Source organism: Chiloscyllium plagiosum, chromosome 3 (genome assembly GCF_004010195.1).
Source record: "Chiloscyllium plagiosum isolate BGI_BamShark_2017 chromosome 3, ASM401019v2, whole genome shotgun sequence".
NCBI lineage: Eukaryota > Metazoa > Chordata > Chondrichthyes > Orectolobiformes > Hemiscylliidae > Chiloscyllium > Chiloscyllium plagiosum.
This window is the reverse complement of record NC_057712.1, coordinates 37,871,103-37,892,973: the sequence shown is the minus strand read 5'-3', so window position 1 is coordinate 37,892,973 and position 21,871 is coordinate 37,871,103. Positions and strand designations below refer to the sequence as shown.

Sequence of the window (21,871 nt, the reverse complement as noted above, 5' to 3'; positions counted from 1 at the left end):
AAGAGCCCAGCACATCAAAATATAAGGCTGCAGCTTTTACAGGGATCTTCAGTCAGAAATGCTGAGTGGGTGGTCTGTCTTGGCCGCCTCCACTAGTCCTCAACATTACAATGATATGAGTCAGCCAATTCAATTCAGTCCATGTGATCTCAAGAAACGGTTGGAGACATTGGATACTGTAAAGGTTACAGGCACTGAACATTCTGGCAATTGTACTGAAGACTTGTGCTCCAGAATATGCCACTTCCCCTAGCTGAGCTGTTTCAGTGCAGCTACAACAGTGGTATCCATCCAATAATGTGGAAAACTGCCCAGGAATGTCCTATAGATAAAAAGCAGGACAGATCCAACCTGGACAATTACCACTCTATTGGTCTGCTCTTGATCATTAGTAAAGTGATGGCAGGTGTCATCAATAGTGCGATCAAATAGCAACTGCTCAGAAATAACCTGCTCAGTGACTCCCAGTTTGAGGATCACTCAGCTCCTGACCTCAATACAATCTTTGTTCAAACATGGATAAGAGCTGAATTCCAGAGGGTGAGACTGACAGCCCTTGACATCAAGGCTGCATTCAACTGAGTGTGGCATCAAGGAGCCCCAGCAAAACTGGAATCAATGTGAATCCAGGGGTAAACTCTCCAGTGTTTACATCAGAGTGGTGCTGGAAAAGCACAGCAGATCAGGCATGTTTGACCTGCTGTGCTTTTCCAGCACCACTCTGATCTAAACTCTGTTTCCCAGCATCTGTAGTCCTCACTTTTGCCTAGTAAACTCTCCAGTGGCTGGAGTCATACCTGACACAGTAGAAGATGGTTATGGTTGTTGGAGGTCAGTCATCTCAGCTCCAGGACATCTCTGCAGGAGTTCTTCAAGGTAGCGTCCTAAGCCCGACGCTCTTCAGCTGAATCAGGTCTTCAGCTGATTCATCAATGACCTCCTCTCTGTCATACGGTCAGATGTAGGGATGTTCACGGGTGATTGCACAGTGTTCAGCACCATTTGCAACTCCTAAACTACTGAAGCAGTCCATGTTCAAATGGAACAAGATCTGTACAATATCTCGGCTTTTTGCTGACAAATGGTATATTTTTAAGGTGGGAGGAGAGAGATTTAGAAAAGACATGAGGGGAACATTTTTTACACAGAAGGCGGTTTGCGTGTAGAATGAACTTCCTAAAGAAGTGATTGATGTGGGCACAATTACAATGTTTAAAAGACTCTTGGATAAGTACATGAATAGGAAAGGTTTGGAGAGATATGGGTCAGGAGCAGGCAGGTGGGATTATGTTTAGTTTGGGATTATGTTCTGTATAGACTGGTTGGACAGAAGGATCGTTTTCCATGCTATATGACTCTATGATTCTAATACATGTACCTGGAAATGTCAAGTAACATTTGAGCCATACAAATGCCAGGATATGACCATAACCAATAAGAGACAATCTAACCACTGCCTTTTGACATTCAGTGATGTTACCATCACTGAGTCCCCCACTATCTATACCAGGGGTTATCATTGACCATAATCTCAACTGGACTCACCATATAAACACAGTGGCTACAAGAGCAGGTCAGAGGCTAGAAATACTGCAGTAAGGAACCTACCTCCTAACTTCCCAAAGCCTGTCAACCATCGACAAAGCACATGTCAGGAGAGTGATGGAATACTCCCTGCTTGCCTGGATGAGTGCAGCTCCAACAACACTGCAGCAGCTTGACGCAATCCAGGTCAAAGCAGCCCACTTGATTGGCACTACATCCGCAAGCATCCACTCCCTCCATCAATGACGCTCAGTAGCAGCATTGTGTATTATCTACAAGATGCACTGCAGAAATTCACCAAAGATCCTCAGACGGCACCTTCCAAACCCACAATCACTCCCATCTAGAAGGCCAAGGGCAGCAGATATATGGGTACACCGCTACCTTCAAGTCCTCTCTAAGCCACTCACCATCCTGGCTTGGAAATTTATTGCCGTACCTTTCCTGGCACTGGGTCAAATTCCTGGAATTCCTTCCCTAATGGCATTGTGGGTCAAGCCACAGCAGGTGCACAGCAGCAGTTCAAGAAGGCAGTTCAGCACCACCTTCTCAAGGGCAACTAGGGAGGGGCATTAAATACTGGCCAGCCAGTGACACCCATATCTCAAACATGAGATTTTTTTTTTTAAAACTCAGCCTAGTGATCCTTCTCTTATCATCATATGGTAGCATGATTGGTCAGTCGTCTGGATGGGATGGTTTTCAGAGGATCGGTGCCAATCCTCTGCACTGTAGTGATTCTGTGATAATTATTTTAATTGTCATTGTTCATTACTGGAATCTTGCTGATACATGTTTCCTGCCATTTTCCTTCAAAACAGCAGCAACTACACTCATAAGTAACTAATTGGCCACAGAACATCTTTTGAACATCTTGAGGATGTTCTTTGCAACCTAAAATGATAGGTTTTGCCGATATTTGTTTGCACTTAGAGTAATTAGACTGTAGACTATGTTGTCTTGTCGCTGTTAAATCAGAATAAATCAATATGGAATTAAATACGGGAGCAAAAATAATTATTTTTTGGGAAAGTCAAGTTTGATATGAATGATTTACTTTCACCATCAGAGGAATGAAAGGTCAAATGGCCCCTACCTGAACTAAAATATTGACTATGTCAAATCTTTAAAATCATTTATAGCCATCCTTGCTGTATGCAACAGCCAGAGAGCTGAAAGCACTGCACAAATATGCAGGGAGGAGTAGATTTTCTTTCTTCTTTAAAAAAAAATTGGTCTCCACCGAATAAATTCATAGAACTGCAGACAGAATGAGATAAATATATCATTCAAAGATCAGGCAGAAGTGGGCATCAACAGCAAACAGGAGAAGTGAATTTGTTCAGGAGACCATAAGTGAAGTAACACATGAATAAAGTAATAGCGAAGTACAGGAGCCAACATAATGATTTGAAAAAAATAGCAGTAGGAAGTGTAGTGATTGTTACAAGGTCACGTAGGTGGACCTCTCATAGAATATGAGTTCCCTGATTGAGGCTATTAATCTGATCCAATCAGAGGGCTCTGGCTGACAGAGAAGAATAAGACTGTCAGACTTTCTGTTCACTCTCAGGGAGCTGGATCAGTGTCAAGGACTCTCCATGTGTAAATAAAGAGTGACTTGCTGCATGGGTACCAGCTTCTATGGAGTTATTACAGGCAGGAATAGATTAATACAATCATGAAGCAGTGGCCACAAGTAGCACAAACAAATGAGTGGGAAAACTACATCATGTGAGTCTGTCTGAGCTTGAGTCACTCCTTAAATTTGTGACAAGCTTGCTTTGGTGGCAAAGTTATGAGAGCAGTCAACAGAATAAAGCCATGGTTACACTAAATGCTCCTCTTAGATGAAGCCCCAACAAGTGCAAAGTATTAAATACATTTCATTAAAGACTTAAAAGGCCATAGGGAGTTTTTTTTATTTAATCTTGGGGATTTTTTAATATAAAAAGCAAGCTACTTGTTCGTAGATCTTACTCCCTGTTCTTAACTTCAATCATTCTAAATTTTTAAAATCAAGTGCAGTTCATATAATTACACCCTCCCTCATGCACTGGTACTGTACACACATTCCTCTATTCTGTCACTCACCACACAAAAACCACATTTGGTTTTGAATCCTCCCCCTAAAAATTGACTTTTTTGGTAGGATGCAGAAAAAGATCGTGTGAAATTAGCATAAACCTTTTGCAGGTTTGCTTCACAAGCCTCCCAGTGGTCAAGTTGTGTAGTGACAATGTAACAAATTTACAGGAGCCATTTTCATTATCAACTGAAAACTTGAAGTAGTGTTCTACTGGGAAAACATTTCTCAATCTGTTCTTCGGATCTGGATGATACATTCATTACCCCTTCCTGGCAACTCCAAGAATATGGTAACTAGATACAGTCTTGCATCCCTCACTCCTTGTCCTAGAGTTGGGCCAAGTAGAGAATTACAAATAATCCATAACAATCCAGGGCAAAAAAAAAGTGCCTAAATTAGGATGACATTTAAATTAGAAGAGAACTATAGGCTAATGGAGTAATCGTGATTTTATTACTATTGACCCTCTTGGTGGCAGAGGTTGTGAAATGTTGGCAAATAATCCATCAGGGATAGCCACAGTTGCACCCTGTAGATTGGACAGGCTGCAGCCGCAATTCACTGGCATTAAAGTATATATATATTGAGTGCAATTGTAGGAGCTTTCATCTGGCCAATTGCTCTGTCCAATGTGGGATTGAACTGCTTGAGTTGTTACAGCTGTAAGGCATCTGCACACAATTCATTGCTCCATAATACAATACATTTTATCATAACCTGTACTGGGTACAGATGAAATAAAATATGCCCCAAGAATTTGAACTTAACAAGGAATTTCAGTGCTAATAAGTAGGTTATTCTTGGCAACATTGGGTTTTACTCATTAATATAAAACAAGTGCTATAGTTCATAAGCACCCGTAAAATGATTTTGTTTTGGTCAGGGAGGATAACTTTTTTAAATATACATCATATCTGCTCAGTTTCAAATGTCTACCTCTGTGGGTTTTTTAAAATAAAACGTGCAATTTTTGATATTATGCTGAGTTCATATGTATGTGTTGTCTTACCTGCTCATTATCTGAATCCTCCTATAGTAATACAGACAATAGTGCCTGGATTTTATGTGGAAACATAGGAGCAAGAGTAGGCCACTGGGTACCTCTAGATAATCTGCCATTCAGTGAGGCCATAGCTAATCTGGTTGTGCTCTCAGCTGCATTTTTCTGTCTACCTCCTAAAACTCTTGATTTCCTTGATTAACAAAAGTCTATCTAACACAGTCTTGAATAAATTCATTGTCCAAGCCTCCTCTGTTTTCTGCAGAACAGAATTCCACAGAGTAACAAACCTCTGAGAGAAAAAGAAACTTGCATTTTAAAAATTAGAACTTTTATCTTTGTGTTTCTTGAGAAGGCGAGTAAGTGTTCCAACACTGGATAAACACTCCTGCTTAATTTAAACCAGCAACACCGAAAAGATTTATCCCGTGCCATAATCTGTGAAAATTCAAGAGGCCAAGAACTATTTAAAGTAAAAATTAACAACATTTTTTCTTAAAGTATAACAGAGAATAATTAACTAACGACTATTTACAACTCCTTCTTCTGACATATCTTTTACGTTCCCCTCGACAATGCTGGTCCGATAAAAGTCCCAATTAAGATTTACAAGATAAAACTTCTTATCTCAAAACCAGGCAGCTTTGTTCTTCTCTGTGTTCCTGTCTTCTTTTCTTCTGCTTCACAGGTTACTGATCAATAAAGGTACCTTTAAGAGAGCTATTTTTCGGGCAGTCTTTACATTGTTGGTGGCTTAGCAGTTCTCCTCCCAGTGTTCAATTTGCTCTGGTCTTATACCCTCAAAGCATCAGATTGTGTCATTGGCTTTTAAGATTGTCAATATACTCAATTCAAACTTGATTAGAGATTGGTATTTTGGGGTATAATTTAAACTGATAGGTCGATTCAAATTTGTTTTTGTCTCCAGGTAACCAGCTAATCGATTTGTTCAACCAAATGTTGCCTTTTTTTTTCAGAACACTTGATTCTGTCAGGTAGGTCTCCTAGCTAATAACTTTCTTAAAGGTACAGTACACCCACATCTTCATAACAGTAAGGGACATGGATTATCAGTGTTAGGAATGCTAGTAGTTAGTTATAAGGTTCAACTAGAACAGCTCCAGATTTGATTAAAACATACAAGATTCTTCGGGACTTAAGATAAATGCAGAAAGATTGTTTCCCCTTGCAGGAAGGTCTAGACTCAGAAAGCATACTTGCAGAATCAAAGATCAACCATTTAAGACAGAGATGAGAAGGAATTTCTTCTTTCAGGGAATAGTAATCTTTTACTGTGGAGCACTGTAGAATTGGGTTGTTAAGTATATTCAAGGCTGAGATAAAATGATTTAATACTGCAAATTTCTAATCAGTAAATAAATTGAGGTTTATAGAGAAAAGGCAGGAAAATGGAATTGATCATTGTCAGATTTGCTATGATCTGATTTCAATGGTGGAGCTGACTTGATGGGCTGAATAGCCTACTCCTGCTCCTTCATCTTATGGTCTTCACTTTGTCTTCCCAATATTTCATTGAAAGAATGTTTTACTTATCTTGTACCAGACATCGATCAGGCAGTCTGGACAATTTAGTGATAATGAGAGGGTTGAGAGCAGTTGTGGTGAGTCCAAGTTAAGTGTCATCAGTGTATTTCACTGGATAGTATTTTCTCTCTGTGGAATGCAGGAGAATGGCTGAAGAGCTTTTAGTCATTTTAGCCAAAATCAGGTTTTTGTTCTTCAATCTCATTGAACCATGAATGTAGTAATATCGTGTTTTAATAAATGTGGCAGAAACATCTCTGCAAAGCTTCATATTGAAGGAATGGACTTAGATGCTTTCAATGAACCTGTCCAGCGAGGTCATTGCACACCTCTGGAGCAGGTGGAATGTAAACCCGGGTCTCCTGGTTCAGAGGGAGGGATCTTTCCACTAGACTACAAGAACCCTAAAGAATGAGCATAGTTTGCACTTTTTTGTAAGCCAAAACAGGTATTGGGTCAAAGCAAGCTAAATGCTATGTCGCTGATTTAGATGTGAGGCCATCTAGTTAGCTGATTTATCATTAAGCAGTGTTTATTAATACAGTTATTTAGAAATGTGGATGGATGTGAGCTGATCAGATGTTTAATTTAACTCTATTTGTATTTTATGTATTTTCCAGTTAGACAGTTTATGGCGTTTAAACTTAGTCCAAGAGATGTTGCCACAAAAAGTGACAATTTATATTTTCCTTCAGGCTAGCATGAATCACAAATTTGAGCATTCCCATTTCAATTGCACATAGCACAAGTCTTACTATAAAATAAAATAAAATTAAACTTCCAAATCCTTTCCACATGCCAAAGCACTTACACTATCAAGCTAGAAAAAACAGAAAAATGTTTCATTTTCAGCTTCCTAGAACCTAAAACTGACTTGGTGTATAGACTGCAAGTAATCAGTTTAAAACAGCGTGATTCAGTAAGTTCATAACAATAATACTGTTAAATAATATACTTTTTTTTCTAAATAAATCCAAACACAGAATTAAATTTGTGTTTTAAAATGATACTTTTCAGCAGTGTAGACTCTGAGGTTTTTGGATTTATCAGGCAGGGGTAGATATGGTCAGTGTTAGAGAATGAAAGGCAGGGCTCACCCATTCTTCCAGCCTGTTCATTTCAACAGTGATGAGGTTGATGGAATAATGCTTCACTGTTCGTTCAGCATTCCCTGCAACCAGGCATGATTTCAAAGTTGTAGGATAATAATAACTAGGCTTAAATAATGAGGATAGGTTGTGTACACTGAGTGTTTAGTTCTTTGAATTTAAAAGGTTGAGTGAGCTGAAAGTTGTTTAAATGTTAAATCAACATAGTTGATGGAGAGGGACTGTTTGTTCTGAAGACCAATCAAGAGCGATGGGGATGTAAGCTTAAATTTAACGCTAGGCTTGGAAAGAGTTGAAGAATGCTGAAACACTGTCTTCCAAAACAGTTAAGGTTGGGAGTTATCTGAACCTTTCTAGATGGAGATGACAGATTTTTGTTAGGACATTGAGGGCTAGGATAGATGTAGCCAAGAAAAAGATCAGCTGTGATTTCTTGACTGGCGGAATGACTTGGTCAGCTGGATGGCTTTCTCGTGTTTTTATATGGATATAGAGTTGAGAAAAAGCTACTTGAATTGTAACTGGTGACCAAAGGATTCGTTTATCTTCAGGAAAGAGGCAACAATAGTTCTTGAGCTCAATCATCCCACTTCATGCAGCAGCTATGAAATTCTTCCTCTTCCTAAAACAGGATGATTTTTCACATTTTTTATATGAATGACCACAGCTCTGGGATTAGAGGCATTGAAGGTGGCCTAGACTGGGAAACTAGAAAGCTGTTTCACCATATTTTCAGTGACAGTGTGAAGCCCCAGGAGTTTGAGCACTGTGGTTTAACAAATGGTGTCTGCACATTTATAGTTTAGATAGAGTCATACAGATGTACAGCATGGAAACAGACCCTTCAGTCCAACTCGTCCATGACGACCAGCTATTCCAACCCAACTTAGTCCCACCTGCCAGTACCCAGCCCATATCCCTCCAAACTTTTCTTATTCGTATACCCATCCCAGATGCCTTTTAAAAGTTGCAATTTTACTCGCCTCCACCACTTTCTCTGGCAGCTCATTCCACACACTCACCACAATCTGTGTGAAAACATTGCCCCTTCAGTCTCTTTTATATCTTTCTCCTCTCACCCTAAACCTATGCCCTCTAGTTCTGGACTCCCCCACCACAGGGAAGAGAATTTTGTCTATTTATCCTATCCATGCCGCTCATGATTTATAAACCTCTATAAGGTCACCCCTCAGCCTCCCAACACTCCAGGGAAAACGGCCCCAGCTTATTCAGCCTCTCCCTATAGCTCAAGTCCTCCAACCCTGGCAACATCCTTTTAAATCTTTTCTGAACCCTTTCAAGTTTCACAACATCCTTCCGAGAGGAAGGAGACCAGTATTGCACGCAATATTCCAAAAGTGGCCTAACCAATATCCTGTATTGCCGCAGAATGGCCTCCCAACTCCTGTACTCAATACTCTGACCAATAAAGGAAAGCATAAGATAATGAAGAATAAATCTAATATTTCCTTTTTTTAAAATTCTTCCTGCTGCTTCACAGTCATGAACTATAAAAAGAATTCAGGATGAAATGTAAGATTGTTAGTACAAGAGCAAAAGTGTATTGAGTTTAATCATACTCCTTTGTTTCTTCACAGACTCCAAATTCTTGTGGGAACTTACTTTGGGCTACCCTGAAATTTCATCAGAGACATAAAAATGATTTCCCTTGTAGACACTTGGAGACTGCTCTCCTGAGCTTGCTCTGAATCTACCCCCAACACATTTGGCTTAAGTGAATCCAGAAATTAAAATGTAATCATGCTGTATATTGTTGTAAAATTCTGACTTTGATACTTTGCCACATTTTTAAAACTACTTTATTTTCTAGAGTTGTATTGGTTTAATATAAATTAGTTAAATGATAAAAAAAAAATTGAGCTTTCAGCTTTTACATTCACAGTTTTGAACATCAGTGTTAAATTTCTCCTGAAGCTTGTCTACTTCTCCATTCTGTCCATGTAACTGAAGTTTTCATCCTGAGAACCATTCCAGAGTCATACAGCACAGAAACAGACCCTTTGGTCTAACCAGTCTATGCCAGTCATAATCCCAAGCTAAACTGGTCCCACCTGCCTGCACTTGGCCCAAATCCTTCTAAACATTTCTCACTCAAATGCTTTTCTAAATGCCTTTTCGACCTTATAGCTGCACCCACATCCACCACGTGCTCTGGAAGTTCATTCCACACAAACCACACTTTGTGTAAACAAAGTTGCCCCTCATGTCTTTTTAAAATCTTTGTCCTCTCATCTTAAAAATATGTTTCCCCCCCACCCACCGTCTTCAAATCTCCCACCTTTGGGAAAAGACACCTGCCATTTACCTTATCTATACCCCTCATGATTTTTCTGACCTCTAACAGGTCAGAAAAAAGTGCCAATCTATCCAGCATCTCCATATAACTCAAACCCTCCATTCCTGGCAATATCCTGGTAAATTTCCTGTGCAGCCTCCAAGGCCTTGACGTCCTTCTTAACTTATGGATTTGGTCTTATGCTTCCCCAAACCCCCAAGGTGGGTTTTTGGTGGGGGGAGTCCACAAAAAATATGATGGTTATCCATACAGTCTTATCCTTACACCCCAGTCGTCATAGTGGACAGGTAGATGAAACATTTTAATAAGATAATTAACACACAATATAGCTTGTTAACATGTTAATTGACCCAAATATTACACTGTCCATGCCATAATAAGATTGGTGAGGGGACAGTTTTGGGAGTGAATAGGCCAGGCTAGATAAAAGGCAGAAAGGAATAGGGCAAGCTGCCCTTGAAGAATTGCTTTATGTACATAAAAGGCACCCCTTTCTTCTCCCAGTTACTGCACGTCATACCAGCAGCAAAAAGCACAAATGCCAGTTTAAGATGACATGCTAATATGATGCACTTTGTATCATCTCCCTGTGTCATAGGACAACGTTTTGTTAGGCAAAAGCAATTTTCTTTCCTCTTCTACCCTTGTTTCTAGCATGTTCACCTCGAGAGTTTTAAAGACCCAATTTAGGTTCATATAAACTAAACTTCAGATAATCCAGCACCCCTCTCAGAACCCAAAAAATTAAAGTAAAATTATGTCCTACCTTTTTTTTTAATAGATATTTTTATTGAAAATTTAATGTTTTTACAAACTTACAAAAATAAGAAACACAAATACAAACATTAATATACAATTAAATATTAAATAAATAATAACCAAAACCTATCAAACAAAAAGAAGAGATAGAGGGAAAAGAAAAAACAAAACTCAACTAACTACTAATCTAACCTATAACTAATCAGAGGGTATAATAAAATATCTCTCATTACTTAAGAGTAAAAAAGGATAACATAGTAATTAAATAGTGAAGTACGTGCTCAGAATGAATTAGCATCAAGTCAAAATAAAACCCGTATTCAAACGGGATTCCTCCCCCCAAGGGCCCCCGGACCAGCCAGAACCACTACCACAACTGGATGAAAGCCCTTGACAAAATGGCTGTAATATCTGTATCTATATAATTCAGGGAGGGCTGCCATATTTATATAGAATAATTCAGTTTTTTGATGCACCATATTTGTAAGGAAGTCAAGGGTAATACATTCCATGACTAACCTATACCAATTTGAAAGTCCTGGAGGGCCCTCAGCGACCCAGTTTGCTAAGATATTTTTCTTTGCACAAAAGGAGAGAATGGAAAATAATTTCCTCCCGTGCACATCCAGGGAAGGCAAGCTCGAAAAGCCTAGGAGAAGAGATACTGGATCTATTCTAATTTCTGCTCCCAAGATTTCTGTCAAAGCATTTGCTACTCTGACCCAGTATTTGCGGATCTTATGACATGTCCATAAGCAGTGTGTGAAAGTGCCCACCTCTATTTTACATTTGGGACACATTGGAGATGCTCCTGCCCTAAATTTTGCCAATCATTTCAGTGCTATATGAGTCCTATGGAGTATCTTTAACTGAATGGCCTGGGTTCTATTACAGGTGGAGATTTTTCTGGCATTATCCCAGATGTTGTCCCACATTTCTGTAGATGTTTCCAATCCCAATTCCTGATCCCATGTTCTAAGCAAACGTTCCATATCTTCCGACACTTCACTATGTAATAAATGATAGAGAGTACTGACCGAGGGTAAACCCATTGGCCACAGCACTCTACGTTTTCTATCTGATTTATAAAGGCTGTCTAATAACATAGTCTTCTTCTGTATGTAATCTCAAATTTGGAAATATCAAAAGAAGTCTCCATTAGGTAGTTCAAATTTCTGGTGCAGCTGTTCAAAAGACATCAAGACCCCCTCATCAAACAGATCCCCTAAACAGGAGATACCCCTGGACCTCCAGGATTTAAATGTCGCGTCTGAGCGCCTCGGGTGAAAACCTCATGCCCCCACTAGAGGAGTATAACGGGAGGTTTTATGTGAATTACCCTCGCTTTGCCATATTATCTTCCAGGCTTTCATTGTGTTTAATACTATAGGGTTTTTACAATGGTCCATAATGACTTTCATCTTATCTAAAAATAAGAGGTTAATAAGAGGGCACTTTATTTGTGAAGCATTGATGTCCAGCCAGATTGATTGCGGGTCAGAGAGACCCAATCAGTTATGTAGCTTAATAGGGAACTCAGTTGATACTTCCTAAAGTCTGGAAAATCCAGCCTTCCCCTTGCTTGTGGAAGCTGTACCTTCTTTAACTTAATAAGGGGCCGTCTATGATTCCAGATGAAAGAACCAAACCAACCGTATAATTTGCGCAGTGCCAGCCTCGGCTGTATCACCGGGAGCATTCTCATAGGCTATAAGAGGCAGGGCAGGACATGCATTTTAATTAGAGCTATTCTACCTAGCCAAGAAATTGGAAGACTCCCCCCAACGTTGAAGGTCCTGCCCTATCCTTTCCAGTAGATGCACAAAATTAACCTTGTATAGCTGGCCAAATAAAGGGGTGATAAAAATACCTAAATATAAAAAACCCTCCAGAGACCTCCGAAAGGGAAAGTGAGATCCGTCCAATTAGTGGGACATACTAGCGAGACCACCCATCGGCATGGCCTACGATTTTAAGAAATTAATTTTGTAGCCTGAGAATTCACTAAATAGATTAATAACTTGGATCAGGCGGGGCACAGACATCAAAGGATTACGAAGAAAAAGGAGAACATCATCTGCATAAAGGGTAATTTTATGTTTACCCATGCCAACCCTCGGAGCCGTTATATTAGAGTCAGCCCATATATCTTCCGTTAGTGGCTCAGTTATTAGCGTAAGTAGTAACAGTGAGAGAGGACAGCCCTGACGGCAGCCCCGACGTACACTGAAGCTATCCGAGCCTCAGCCATTGGTGATCACGACTGCTTTGGGGTCATTATACAATGTTGAGACCCATTTAGCAAATACCTTTCCAGCACCAAACTTTTCCAGTGTATAGAACAGGTATGACCATTCAACCCTGTCAAATGCCTTCTCCACGTCCAACAAGACTACTATTCCTGGTATTCTTTCGTGATGACAGGCTTGAATCACATTCAAAAGCCTTCTAATATTATTAGAAGATTTACGGCCCTTGATAAACTCCATCTGGTCCTCTTTTATGATGTATGGCAATACCCTCTCCAGCCTCAATGCTAATGTTTTAGAAAGAATTTTAAAATCTACATTTAGCAAAGATATTGGTCTATATGATGCACAATCTTCTGGGTCCGTTCAGTTTTTGAGAATGAGGGAGATATTCGCTTCTCTCAACGAAGGCGGAAGGCAGCCCTGACTATATGAGTAGTTGTACATGTCCATAAATGGACCAGCTAATACTCCTGTAAACTCTTTATAGAATTCAACCTGAAATTCATCTGGACCAGGTGCTTTACTGCTCTGCAGCTGTCTGATTGTGTCAAGTATTTCCTGAGTTGTTAGGGGTGCATTCAGGACCGACACCTGTTCCGGGGTTAAGTCCAGAAATGCCAGGCTTTTAAAAAAGGACTCCATCTTCCTGGCTGTATCTTCACAATCCTGTGATTTATATAAATCAGAGTAAAGCTTTCTGAAGATTTTGTTGATCCTTTTATAATCGTGAGTCAGAGTACAAGCACTTTCCCTGATGGACGTTATAGCTTGAGGGGCCTTTTTTTTCCTTGCGAGAAACACTAGGTATCTACCAGGCTTATTGCCAAATTCATATAATCTTTGCTTTGCAAATAGTATTTCCCTCTTTGCCATTTGGGTAAGCACGGTATTCAGGGCTGTCCTAAGGGCCGTAATCCTTTGTAATTTAGCAACAGAGGGCCTATCAACGTACGCTGTTTCAGCTGCCTTGAAGCGAGCCTCGAGTGGACGCTGTTGTTCTCCCTTTAGTTTTTTTCTGGGTCGCCGAGTATGAAATGATCAGACCTCGCGCATAAGCCTTAATGGTCTCCCACATCATTGACTGGTTACTCGCCGTACCTGAATTAATTTCCAAAAAAGTTTTGAATTCTTGAGAGAAATATTTTATGAATATACTATCCTTCGTTAAGAAAGAATCCATACGCCAATATCGGGGGGGCCGTCCCATTGTTCCTATTCTTGATTTCCATGTACACTTGATTTCCAGAATTCAAAAAGGTCAAGGGGGCAAAAAGCATATCAATTCTAATGTGACACTTATGTAGATTAGAATAAAAAGAGAAATCTCTGTCTTGCAGGTGGAGGCACCTCCACAAATCTGCCAATTGCCTGGATCTGGGGGATATAGCCGTAGTACTCTTGGGTATCCTGTCTATCTCCGGGTCCATAATGCAATTAAAATCTCCCCCTATAATTGTATGACGAGCTCCGAGAGCCATCAGTTTGGAGAAAGCTTCCATTATAAATTTGAAAGGATGCGCCGGGGACAATAAAGATTCAAAATCCCATATTCTTCTCCATTTATAAGGGCTTTAATCAGTATGTACCAACTGGATTCATCTTTTATCTGGCTTAAGATTTTGAAAGGGAGATTCTTCTGAATGAGAATGACTACTCCCCTACTTTTTGAACTGAAAGATGAAAAGAAGGCCTGATCAAATCCACCCTGTTGTAATTTCAAATGTTCTTTATCCAGTAAATGTGTCTCCTGTAAGAGAGCTATATTAACCCTTTTTTGAGGTTTGATAGTATTTTCTTCCTTTTGATTGGCGAATTACTCCCCTTGACATTCCAGGTGCACCATTTAATCGAATGACTAACCATAATCGTCCAGGCAAGTCTGAGACCCCCCGGGAGGAAGAACCCCATCCAAAACACTCCAAGCGTAGACCATATGAAATTCACAAAAATAGAGATTCTTTAATACACTCATGCCAATATAGTAAAAAAACTATTTCTAAATTTAAAAAAAATGTTTAAAAGGAGATTTTCCCCCTTGCTTCCAGGGGGCATCACTTCCTATCCGAAAACCCATCATATCCTCTCCCAACCAGTGCCCCACCCTCAACCCAGGCACCCCATAATAAAATAGAAAAATTCAAATGTATTATAAAGCTCGTTACCGGTGAGTACCCTACCCCCACCCCCACCCACACCAACATCTAGTTACATTGAACAAATAAGCCCCCCTCCCTACCCCCCCGGAGATGATATTAAACAATAAAGGAAATAAGGGGAAAAAAAAGAGTAAACCGGGGAAGGGGGTGTACAAAACAGCATCATTAATCACACAGATTAATTCTTACAATCTAGTTAAGAGAGTCCAAAAATTCCTTGGCCTTCTCCGGCGATCCGAAGTTATAGACTGACCCTTCATGGTTAAAATGCAGTGTTACTGGGTAGCGCAGGAAGTACTGCTTCTTCGTTTCATCAAAAGCCCTCCTCTTCCAGACCAAGGCTGGGGAAAAATCCTGAAACAGCATAATCCTAGATCCCTTGTCTACCATGGCCTGAGGATCTTTCCCGAGAGTTCTGGAGGCTTCCAGGAGCATTTGCTTCTCCCTGTAACACTGAAGCCGGTACAGGACCAGGCAGGGGCGCTGGTCTGACCCGGGCCTGCATATTGCAACCCGGCGGGCCCATTCTACCCGCACCTGGCCTGACCCAGCCTCCAGATTCAACATCTGAGGGAGCCACAGCTCCAAAAACACTGCAAGCTGGCCTTCCTCTTCCTGTCCGGGAAGGCCCAGCAAACGAATATTTTTGCGACAACCCCGATTCTCGAGGTTGTCGATGTGATCTTTTAAGGCCTGGACTCGCTGTTCAAGAGTCCCGACCCGACCCACGGCCGATTCTGCAGCAGCCTCGGAAGTCGCAGCCTTTAGCTCTACCCCTCCAACTCAATGTTTGATTTTTTTCAGTATCTCAGTCGTAATTACTGCAACAAAGCTCGCCAGCGTAGGTAAGTCCCCGGGGCGGCTGCGGACACCTGTGCTGCAGCTGGGGAGGGTGGGGAAGGGGTTCCTGCCAGCTGCGGGCATTCTTTCCCTTAGTCATTTTAACAAAGCACCAAACTACTCAAGTTTGATGCAGAATGACTAACTGTATTGAATAAAAGTTATTTTGAATGGTTTGGCAGGTGTGGTGGAGGCAAGCAGCCCACTTTGCCTGAGTCTTGGGCAGAGTACTACAGATTCAGACTTGCTGGGTTGCCACCATCTTGGATCTCCATGTCCTACCTTTCTAATCTTACACAATATAGTAATGCAAATTTAAGTGAAAACTATACATCATTTTGTCCATTTTAGAGTCCAAACTGCGAAGTAACAATGTTAATAACAATATGTCATGAACCTTCATCACAAGTACTGTTAAGGAATATTGTCAGGATCCATAGCTTTTGCAGTGTCCAGTACCTTTAGTTGTTTCTTGATGTCACTTAGCGTGAATTGAATTGACTGAATGCTGGAATCTGAAATGCTGGTCTTTCAAGAGGAAGCCCAGATGCATTATCAACTCAGCACTTTGGGCTGAAGTTGATTGACAGGTCTTCATCATTGTCTTTTCCACTGATCTGCTGGGCTGACCTGTCATTGATGATGGGATATTTGTAGGGTTTCCTCCTCTAGTGAGTTGTTCAATTGACCTCCACCATTCGCTACTGGATGTGGCAGGACTGCAAAGCTTAGATGTCAAAGAAATCTACAGCACAGAAAATGTCCCTTTGGCCCACTGAGTTTGCAGCAGTGAAAAGCCACTACCTAACCATTCTCACCTCATTTTTAGGCTCTCGGCCCATAGCTTTTTATGCCTTGACATCACAAGTGTACATTTAAATACTTGGAGTCATACAGATGTATAGAACGGAAACAGACCCTTCAGTCCAACTTGTCCATGCCGACCAAATATCCTACATTAATCTAGTCCCATTTGCCAGTACTTGGTCCTCATCCCTCCAAACCCTTCCTTTTCAGATACTGATCCAGGTGCCTTTTAAATGTTGTAATTTATCAGCCTCCATCACTTCATCTGGCGACTCATACAATGTACACATCACCCTCTGCATGAAAAGGTGGTCCCTTTTAAATCTTTCCCCTCTCACCCTAAACCTATGCCCTCTAGTTCTGGACTGCCCCACCCCATGGAAAGGACCTTTTTTTATTTACTCTATCCATTCCCCTCATGATTTTATAAACCTCTATAAGGTCACCTCTCCATCACCGAAGCTTATTTAGCCTCTCCCTATAGCTCAAACCCTCCAACACTGGCAACATCCTTGTAAGGGAGACCAGAATTGCACACAATATTCCAAAAGTGGCCTAATCAATGTCCTGTACAGTCACAGCATGGTCTCCCAAGTCCTATACTCAATACTCTGACCAATAAAGGAAAGCATACCAAGTACCCTCTTAGCTATCCTATCTGTCTGCGACCCTATTTTCAAGAAACTATGAACCTGCACTCCAACGGCTCTTTGGTTAGCAACATTCCCCAGGCCCTTACAATTAAGTCTTGCCCTGATTTGCCTTTCCAAAGTGGTAGCACCTCCTATTTATCTAAATTAAACTCCATCAGCCACTCCTCAGCCCATTGGACCATCTGATCAAGATCCTGTTGTAATCTGAGGTAACATTCTTCAATGTCCACTGCACCTCCAATTTTGGTGTAATCTGCAAACTTACTAACTGTACCTCCTAAGTTCACATCCAAATCATATATAATTACGAAAAGTCGTGGACCAAGCACTGAATCTTGTAGCACACCACTGGTTACAGGCCTCCAATCTGAAAAGCAACCCTTCACCACCACCACCCTCTGTCATCTATCTTTTAGCCAGTTCTGTATCCAAATGGCGAGTTCTCCTTGTATTCCATGTGATGTAACTTTGCTAACCAATTTACCTTGTCGAACACCTTACTGAAGTCTGTATAGATTATGTCCACCACTCTGCCCTCATCAATCCTCTTCAGTATTTCTTCAAAACCCTCAATCAAGTTAGTGAGACATGATTTCCCACACACAGTCATGTTGACTATCCCTAATCAGCCCTTGCCTTTCCAAATACATGTAAATCCTGTCCCTCAGGATTCCCTGTAATAACTTGCTCAACACTCAGTTACCATTTTGCCCGAAACATCGATTCTTCTGCTGCTCAGATGCTGCCCGACCTGCTGTGCTTTTCCAGCACCACACTCTCGACTCTGACCTCCAGCATCTGCAGTCCTCACTTTTGCCCATCATTGATGTTAGGCTGACCAGTCTATAGTTCCCTGTTTTTTTCCTTATCACCTTTCTTAAGTAGTGGCACCATGTTAGCCAACCTCCAGTCTTCTGGCACCTCACCTGTGACTGTCGGTGATCCAAATATCTCAACAAGGGGCCCAACAATTACTTTCCTAGCTGCCCACAGAGTTCTAAGGTACACCTGATCGGGTCCTGGGGACTTATCCACCTTTGTGTTTTAAGACATTCAGCACCACTTCCTCTTTAATATATTAAGATGGCGCTATTTATTATCCCAAGTTCTCAAGCTTCCATATCTTTCTCCACAGTAAACACTGATCCAGAATACTCATTTAGGGTCTCCCCGTCTCCTGCGGTTTCACACATAGGCTGCCTTGCTGATCTTTGAGGGACCGTCTTCTCTCCCAAGATACCCTTTTGTCCTTAATGTATTTATAAAATCCTTTTTGCCAAAGTTACCTCATATTCCCTTTTTGCCCTCCTGATTTCTCTCTTACATATATAATCTTCTTTATAATCTTCTAAGATCTCTGCTGCTATACCTGACATATGCTTCCTTCTTTTTCTTGACCAAAACCTCAATTTCTCTAGTCATCCAGCATTCAGTACACCTACCAGCCTTACCTTTTGCCCTAACAGGAACATACTGTCTCTGGACTCTCATTTCATTTTTGGAGGTTTCCCATTTTCCTCCCCTCCCTTTACCTGCAAACATCTGCTTCCATTCAGCTTTTGAAAGTTCTTGCCTAATACCGTCAAAATTGGCCTTCCTTCAATTTAGAACTTTAATTTTTAGATCTGATCTATCCTTTTCCATCATTATTTTAAAACTAATAAAATTATAGTCACTGGCCCCAAAATGCACCCCCACTGACACTTAAGTCACTTGCCCTGCCTTATTTCCCAAGAGTAGATCAAGTTCAAAGTTTGTGCGAAGATTTGTAGCTCGGGTGCTCGTTGCTGTGGTTCTGTTCGCTGAGTTGGAAGTTTTTGTTGCAAACGTTTCGTCCCCTGGCTAGGCGACATCATCAGTGCTTGGGAGCCTCCTGCGAAGCGCTTCTTTGATGTTTCCTCCGGTGTTTATAGTGGTCTGTCCCTGCCGCTTAACGGCACACAAACCAACAGCCACGCTCAGACAACAACTCACCAGAACGAAGGAACCGATACCCAACATGAGCAAGACGAATGTAGTGTACAAAATACCATACAAGGACTGCACAAAACACTATATAGGACAAACAGGAAGACAGCTAACAATCCGCATACAAGGTATTCGCCAAAAACGGCGACCAGCTATCCTTGGTAGCCACATACGCAGACAACAAGCAACATGAATTCAAGTTGCGCGGGTATCCGTTTTTGGCGAATACCTTGTATAGGTGTTCCTCTTCTTCTTTTTGCAGTTCTGGTGTACTGCAGTGTGTTGTGGCCCTTTTGAATAGTGTCCCACCCCAACACACACAAATGAAGCTGCATCAGGACACTATTCCTGAAGAAGGGCCTGTGCCCGAAACGTCGAATCTCCTGTTCCCTGGATGCTGCCTGACCTGCTGTGCTGTTCCAGCAATAAAGTTTCAACTTTGATCTCCAGCATCTGCAGACCTCACTTTCTCCTCAATCTAAAATGCCCAGTTTTGGACCTATGTTGCTTGATCACACTGGTTTATCCCTGCTCCCTTCTTGAAAAGCAGTACTACGTTGATTGTCCTCCAATTTTCTGGCTCCTTACCTTACTCCACAGCCTGGGATACATTTCATCAGGCCCTGGAAATATAAATATCTTAAGCCTGCCAGACCATGCACAACCTCCTTTCTATCTTTGCTAATTTATTTAAGGGAGTCACGGTCCTTTTCTCTGATTTCTTTACCATATTGTCTCTCTCACTGGTGAACAGTGACACAATGTATTCATTTAGAAACATACCTTATGTCGTCTTGCCCTATGTACAAATTGGCGTTGCACCCTTCAATAAGCTCTCCACCTTTACCCTTAATGTATTTGTAAAATAGCTTAGGATTTTCCTTTACTTTTACCTGTCACTATTCTTTCATGTGATTCATTAGTTATGGGTTAGTTTGGGTCTGCCTGTGTGTACTTTACTTTTGAATGCTGTATGGAGAAGATGTGTTTGCTGATGGCATCTGTGTGGTGATAGCGAAATTGGCAAAGCGTGATCCATTGAATACAGTGGCAGGTAGGATGAAAAATGTGCCAAGGGGAAGTCCCACCATGGCTCAAGTAGGGGGATGAAAGGATTTGGAGCAGAAGTGTGGTAAAGGAATGGACATGGGGAAGCCTTGGTTCAGAAAAAAGGATGACTATTGGAAGCCCTGATACAAAGGTTGCATTGTCAGAACTGCAATGACTGAGACACAAGCTGGGAACAGAACCTTTACAAGAAACAGTTATGAGGAACTCTCTAATCCGCAATCCTAAGGGTCACCAAGATGAAACATTAACTCTGTTTCCGTTTCCATTGATATTGTCAAACCAGCTAAGAATATCTAGGAATCGCTTTTTTCATTTTAAAATGTGGAATGTTTTAGCCCATAGGAAATTACATGGTGATTAAGTCAAGCTATTCAGTGTTGCAAAGGGGAAAGCCATAATAGCCCGAAGCATATTGCTACCAGTGTTGAAGGGTCATTAGATAAAATGGCCGAGTTCATATCTCAATTTTGGCAAATCGAATTTAGAGCAGAGAACAGGATAAATGCTTTTACATCGAAAATTATCATAGTACAGAGTGCACTACAAGGGTAATTGGTGACATGGTCTCTGCTTCAGTTATTAAAAGCAGTCCGAGGCATGTGATTGAGGAAAGAGAATTGTTGAATACATTAGGATTGGTTTTGGTCACGTAGTGGTATGCACCAGCAACCTAGTTGGGCCAACTAAATTCCTATGTGCAATGGAATTTCTATGCAATTCCCTGTAACCATTGAACTCTCTTGGGCTTGATGCAGTGGAGCTGTTGAAGTAATTCCTGTTTCTCCAACTTCCACCTTAAATCTAAACTATGGGAAGACTTTTTCACATGGCAGGCCTTGAGATGCAGAAGTGCAATGTTGCAAGACAGCCTTTGAGAAATGTACCACTTTCTCCATGTCTGAAGCCTGAGTAGTTTAGCTTGCCAAAGTAACCCTTGTCCTCAACTAGTTCTACCAGTTGAAGCTGGGTAGGAAATTGCCCTCCAGTGATCATCAATTTCTTGATAAGGGCTTCAACGAGTAGTTGGGTGGATGGGCCGCCCCTGGCCATGCTCACCCCACCACAAAGTTGCAGACTGATCAGATGGGGTCAGAGTGGGGTGATGAGAAATTCATCTGGAAAATAAATTCTGCTTATTTCTCAATATTTCTCAGCTTGCTGTTTGCAGTGTTATTGCTAACCATTTCTTCCAGAGAAATAGTGATTTTGAAGGTGGTGGGAGTAAGCAGGGATGTGAAAATAATTTGTTCGTTCAAAGACCGACATTAGATGATGAATTGAATAACCTCCAGCTGTGCTGGAACATTCAGTCAAGTTAGATACTAAGAGGTTATTTGTTTCCAATTTGGATAAAAGGATTTATGGTGTCTTGTATGTAAAGTGTGTTCAGTTATGTTGTAACTTTGCACCATGGACAAGGCTTTTCATGGAAACAGTGTTTATAAAACAGATTGGCACTTCTTCACTAACAGTTGGGTTCACATTCCTTTTGCACAGCTGCCACTTGTGAATTGCCTTCCAGGCTCCATGTTTGTTTATAACACACATTTGAATAGTTTGATTTTTGCAAAAAGACCTTTTAGGCTTTGGCAATCCACAACTTGGTAGTGTTATCTTTTATTGTTTGTAAATTAAATCTATTGTTACCAGCGTAGGTGGAACCGGAGAAAAGGAAGATTCATATCCATCTCTGCTCCACTGCCTCTTTTTTTTCAAAAACCGATTGTGGTTTGCAAACTCCAGGAATAATTTCAAGGCCT

The 21,871-nt window shown here is 41.0% G+C and overlaps 1 protein-coding gene across 3 annotated transcripts in view; it reads left to right on the top strand.

Annotated features, from left to right (window-relative positions):
- Positions 1-21,871, top strand: part of LOC122542453 (signal-induced proliferation-associated 1-like protein 2) — a 557,075-nt gene that overhangs the window by 359,300 nt on the left and 175,904 nt on the right. The window lies entirely within an intron of this gene.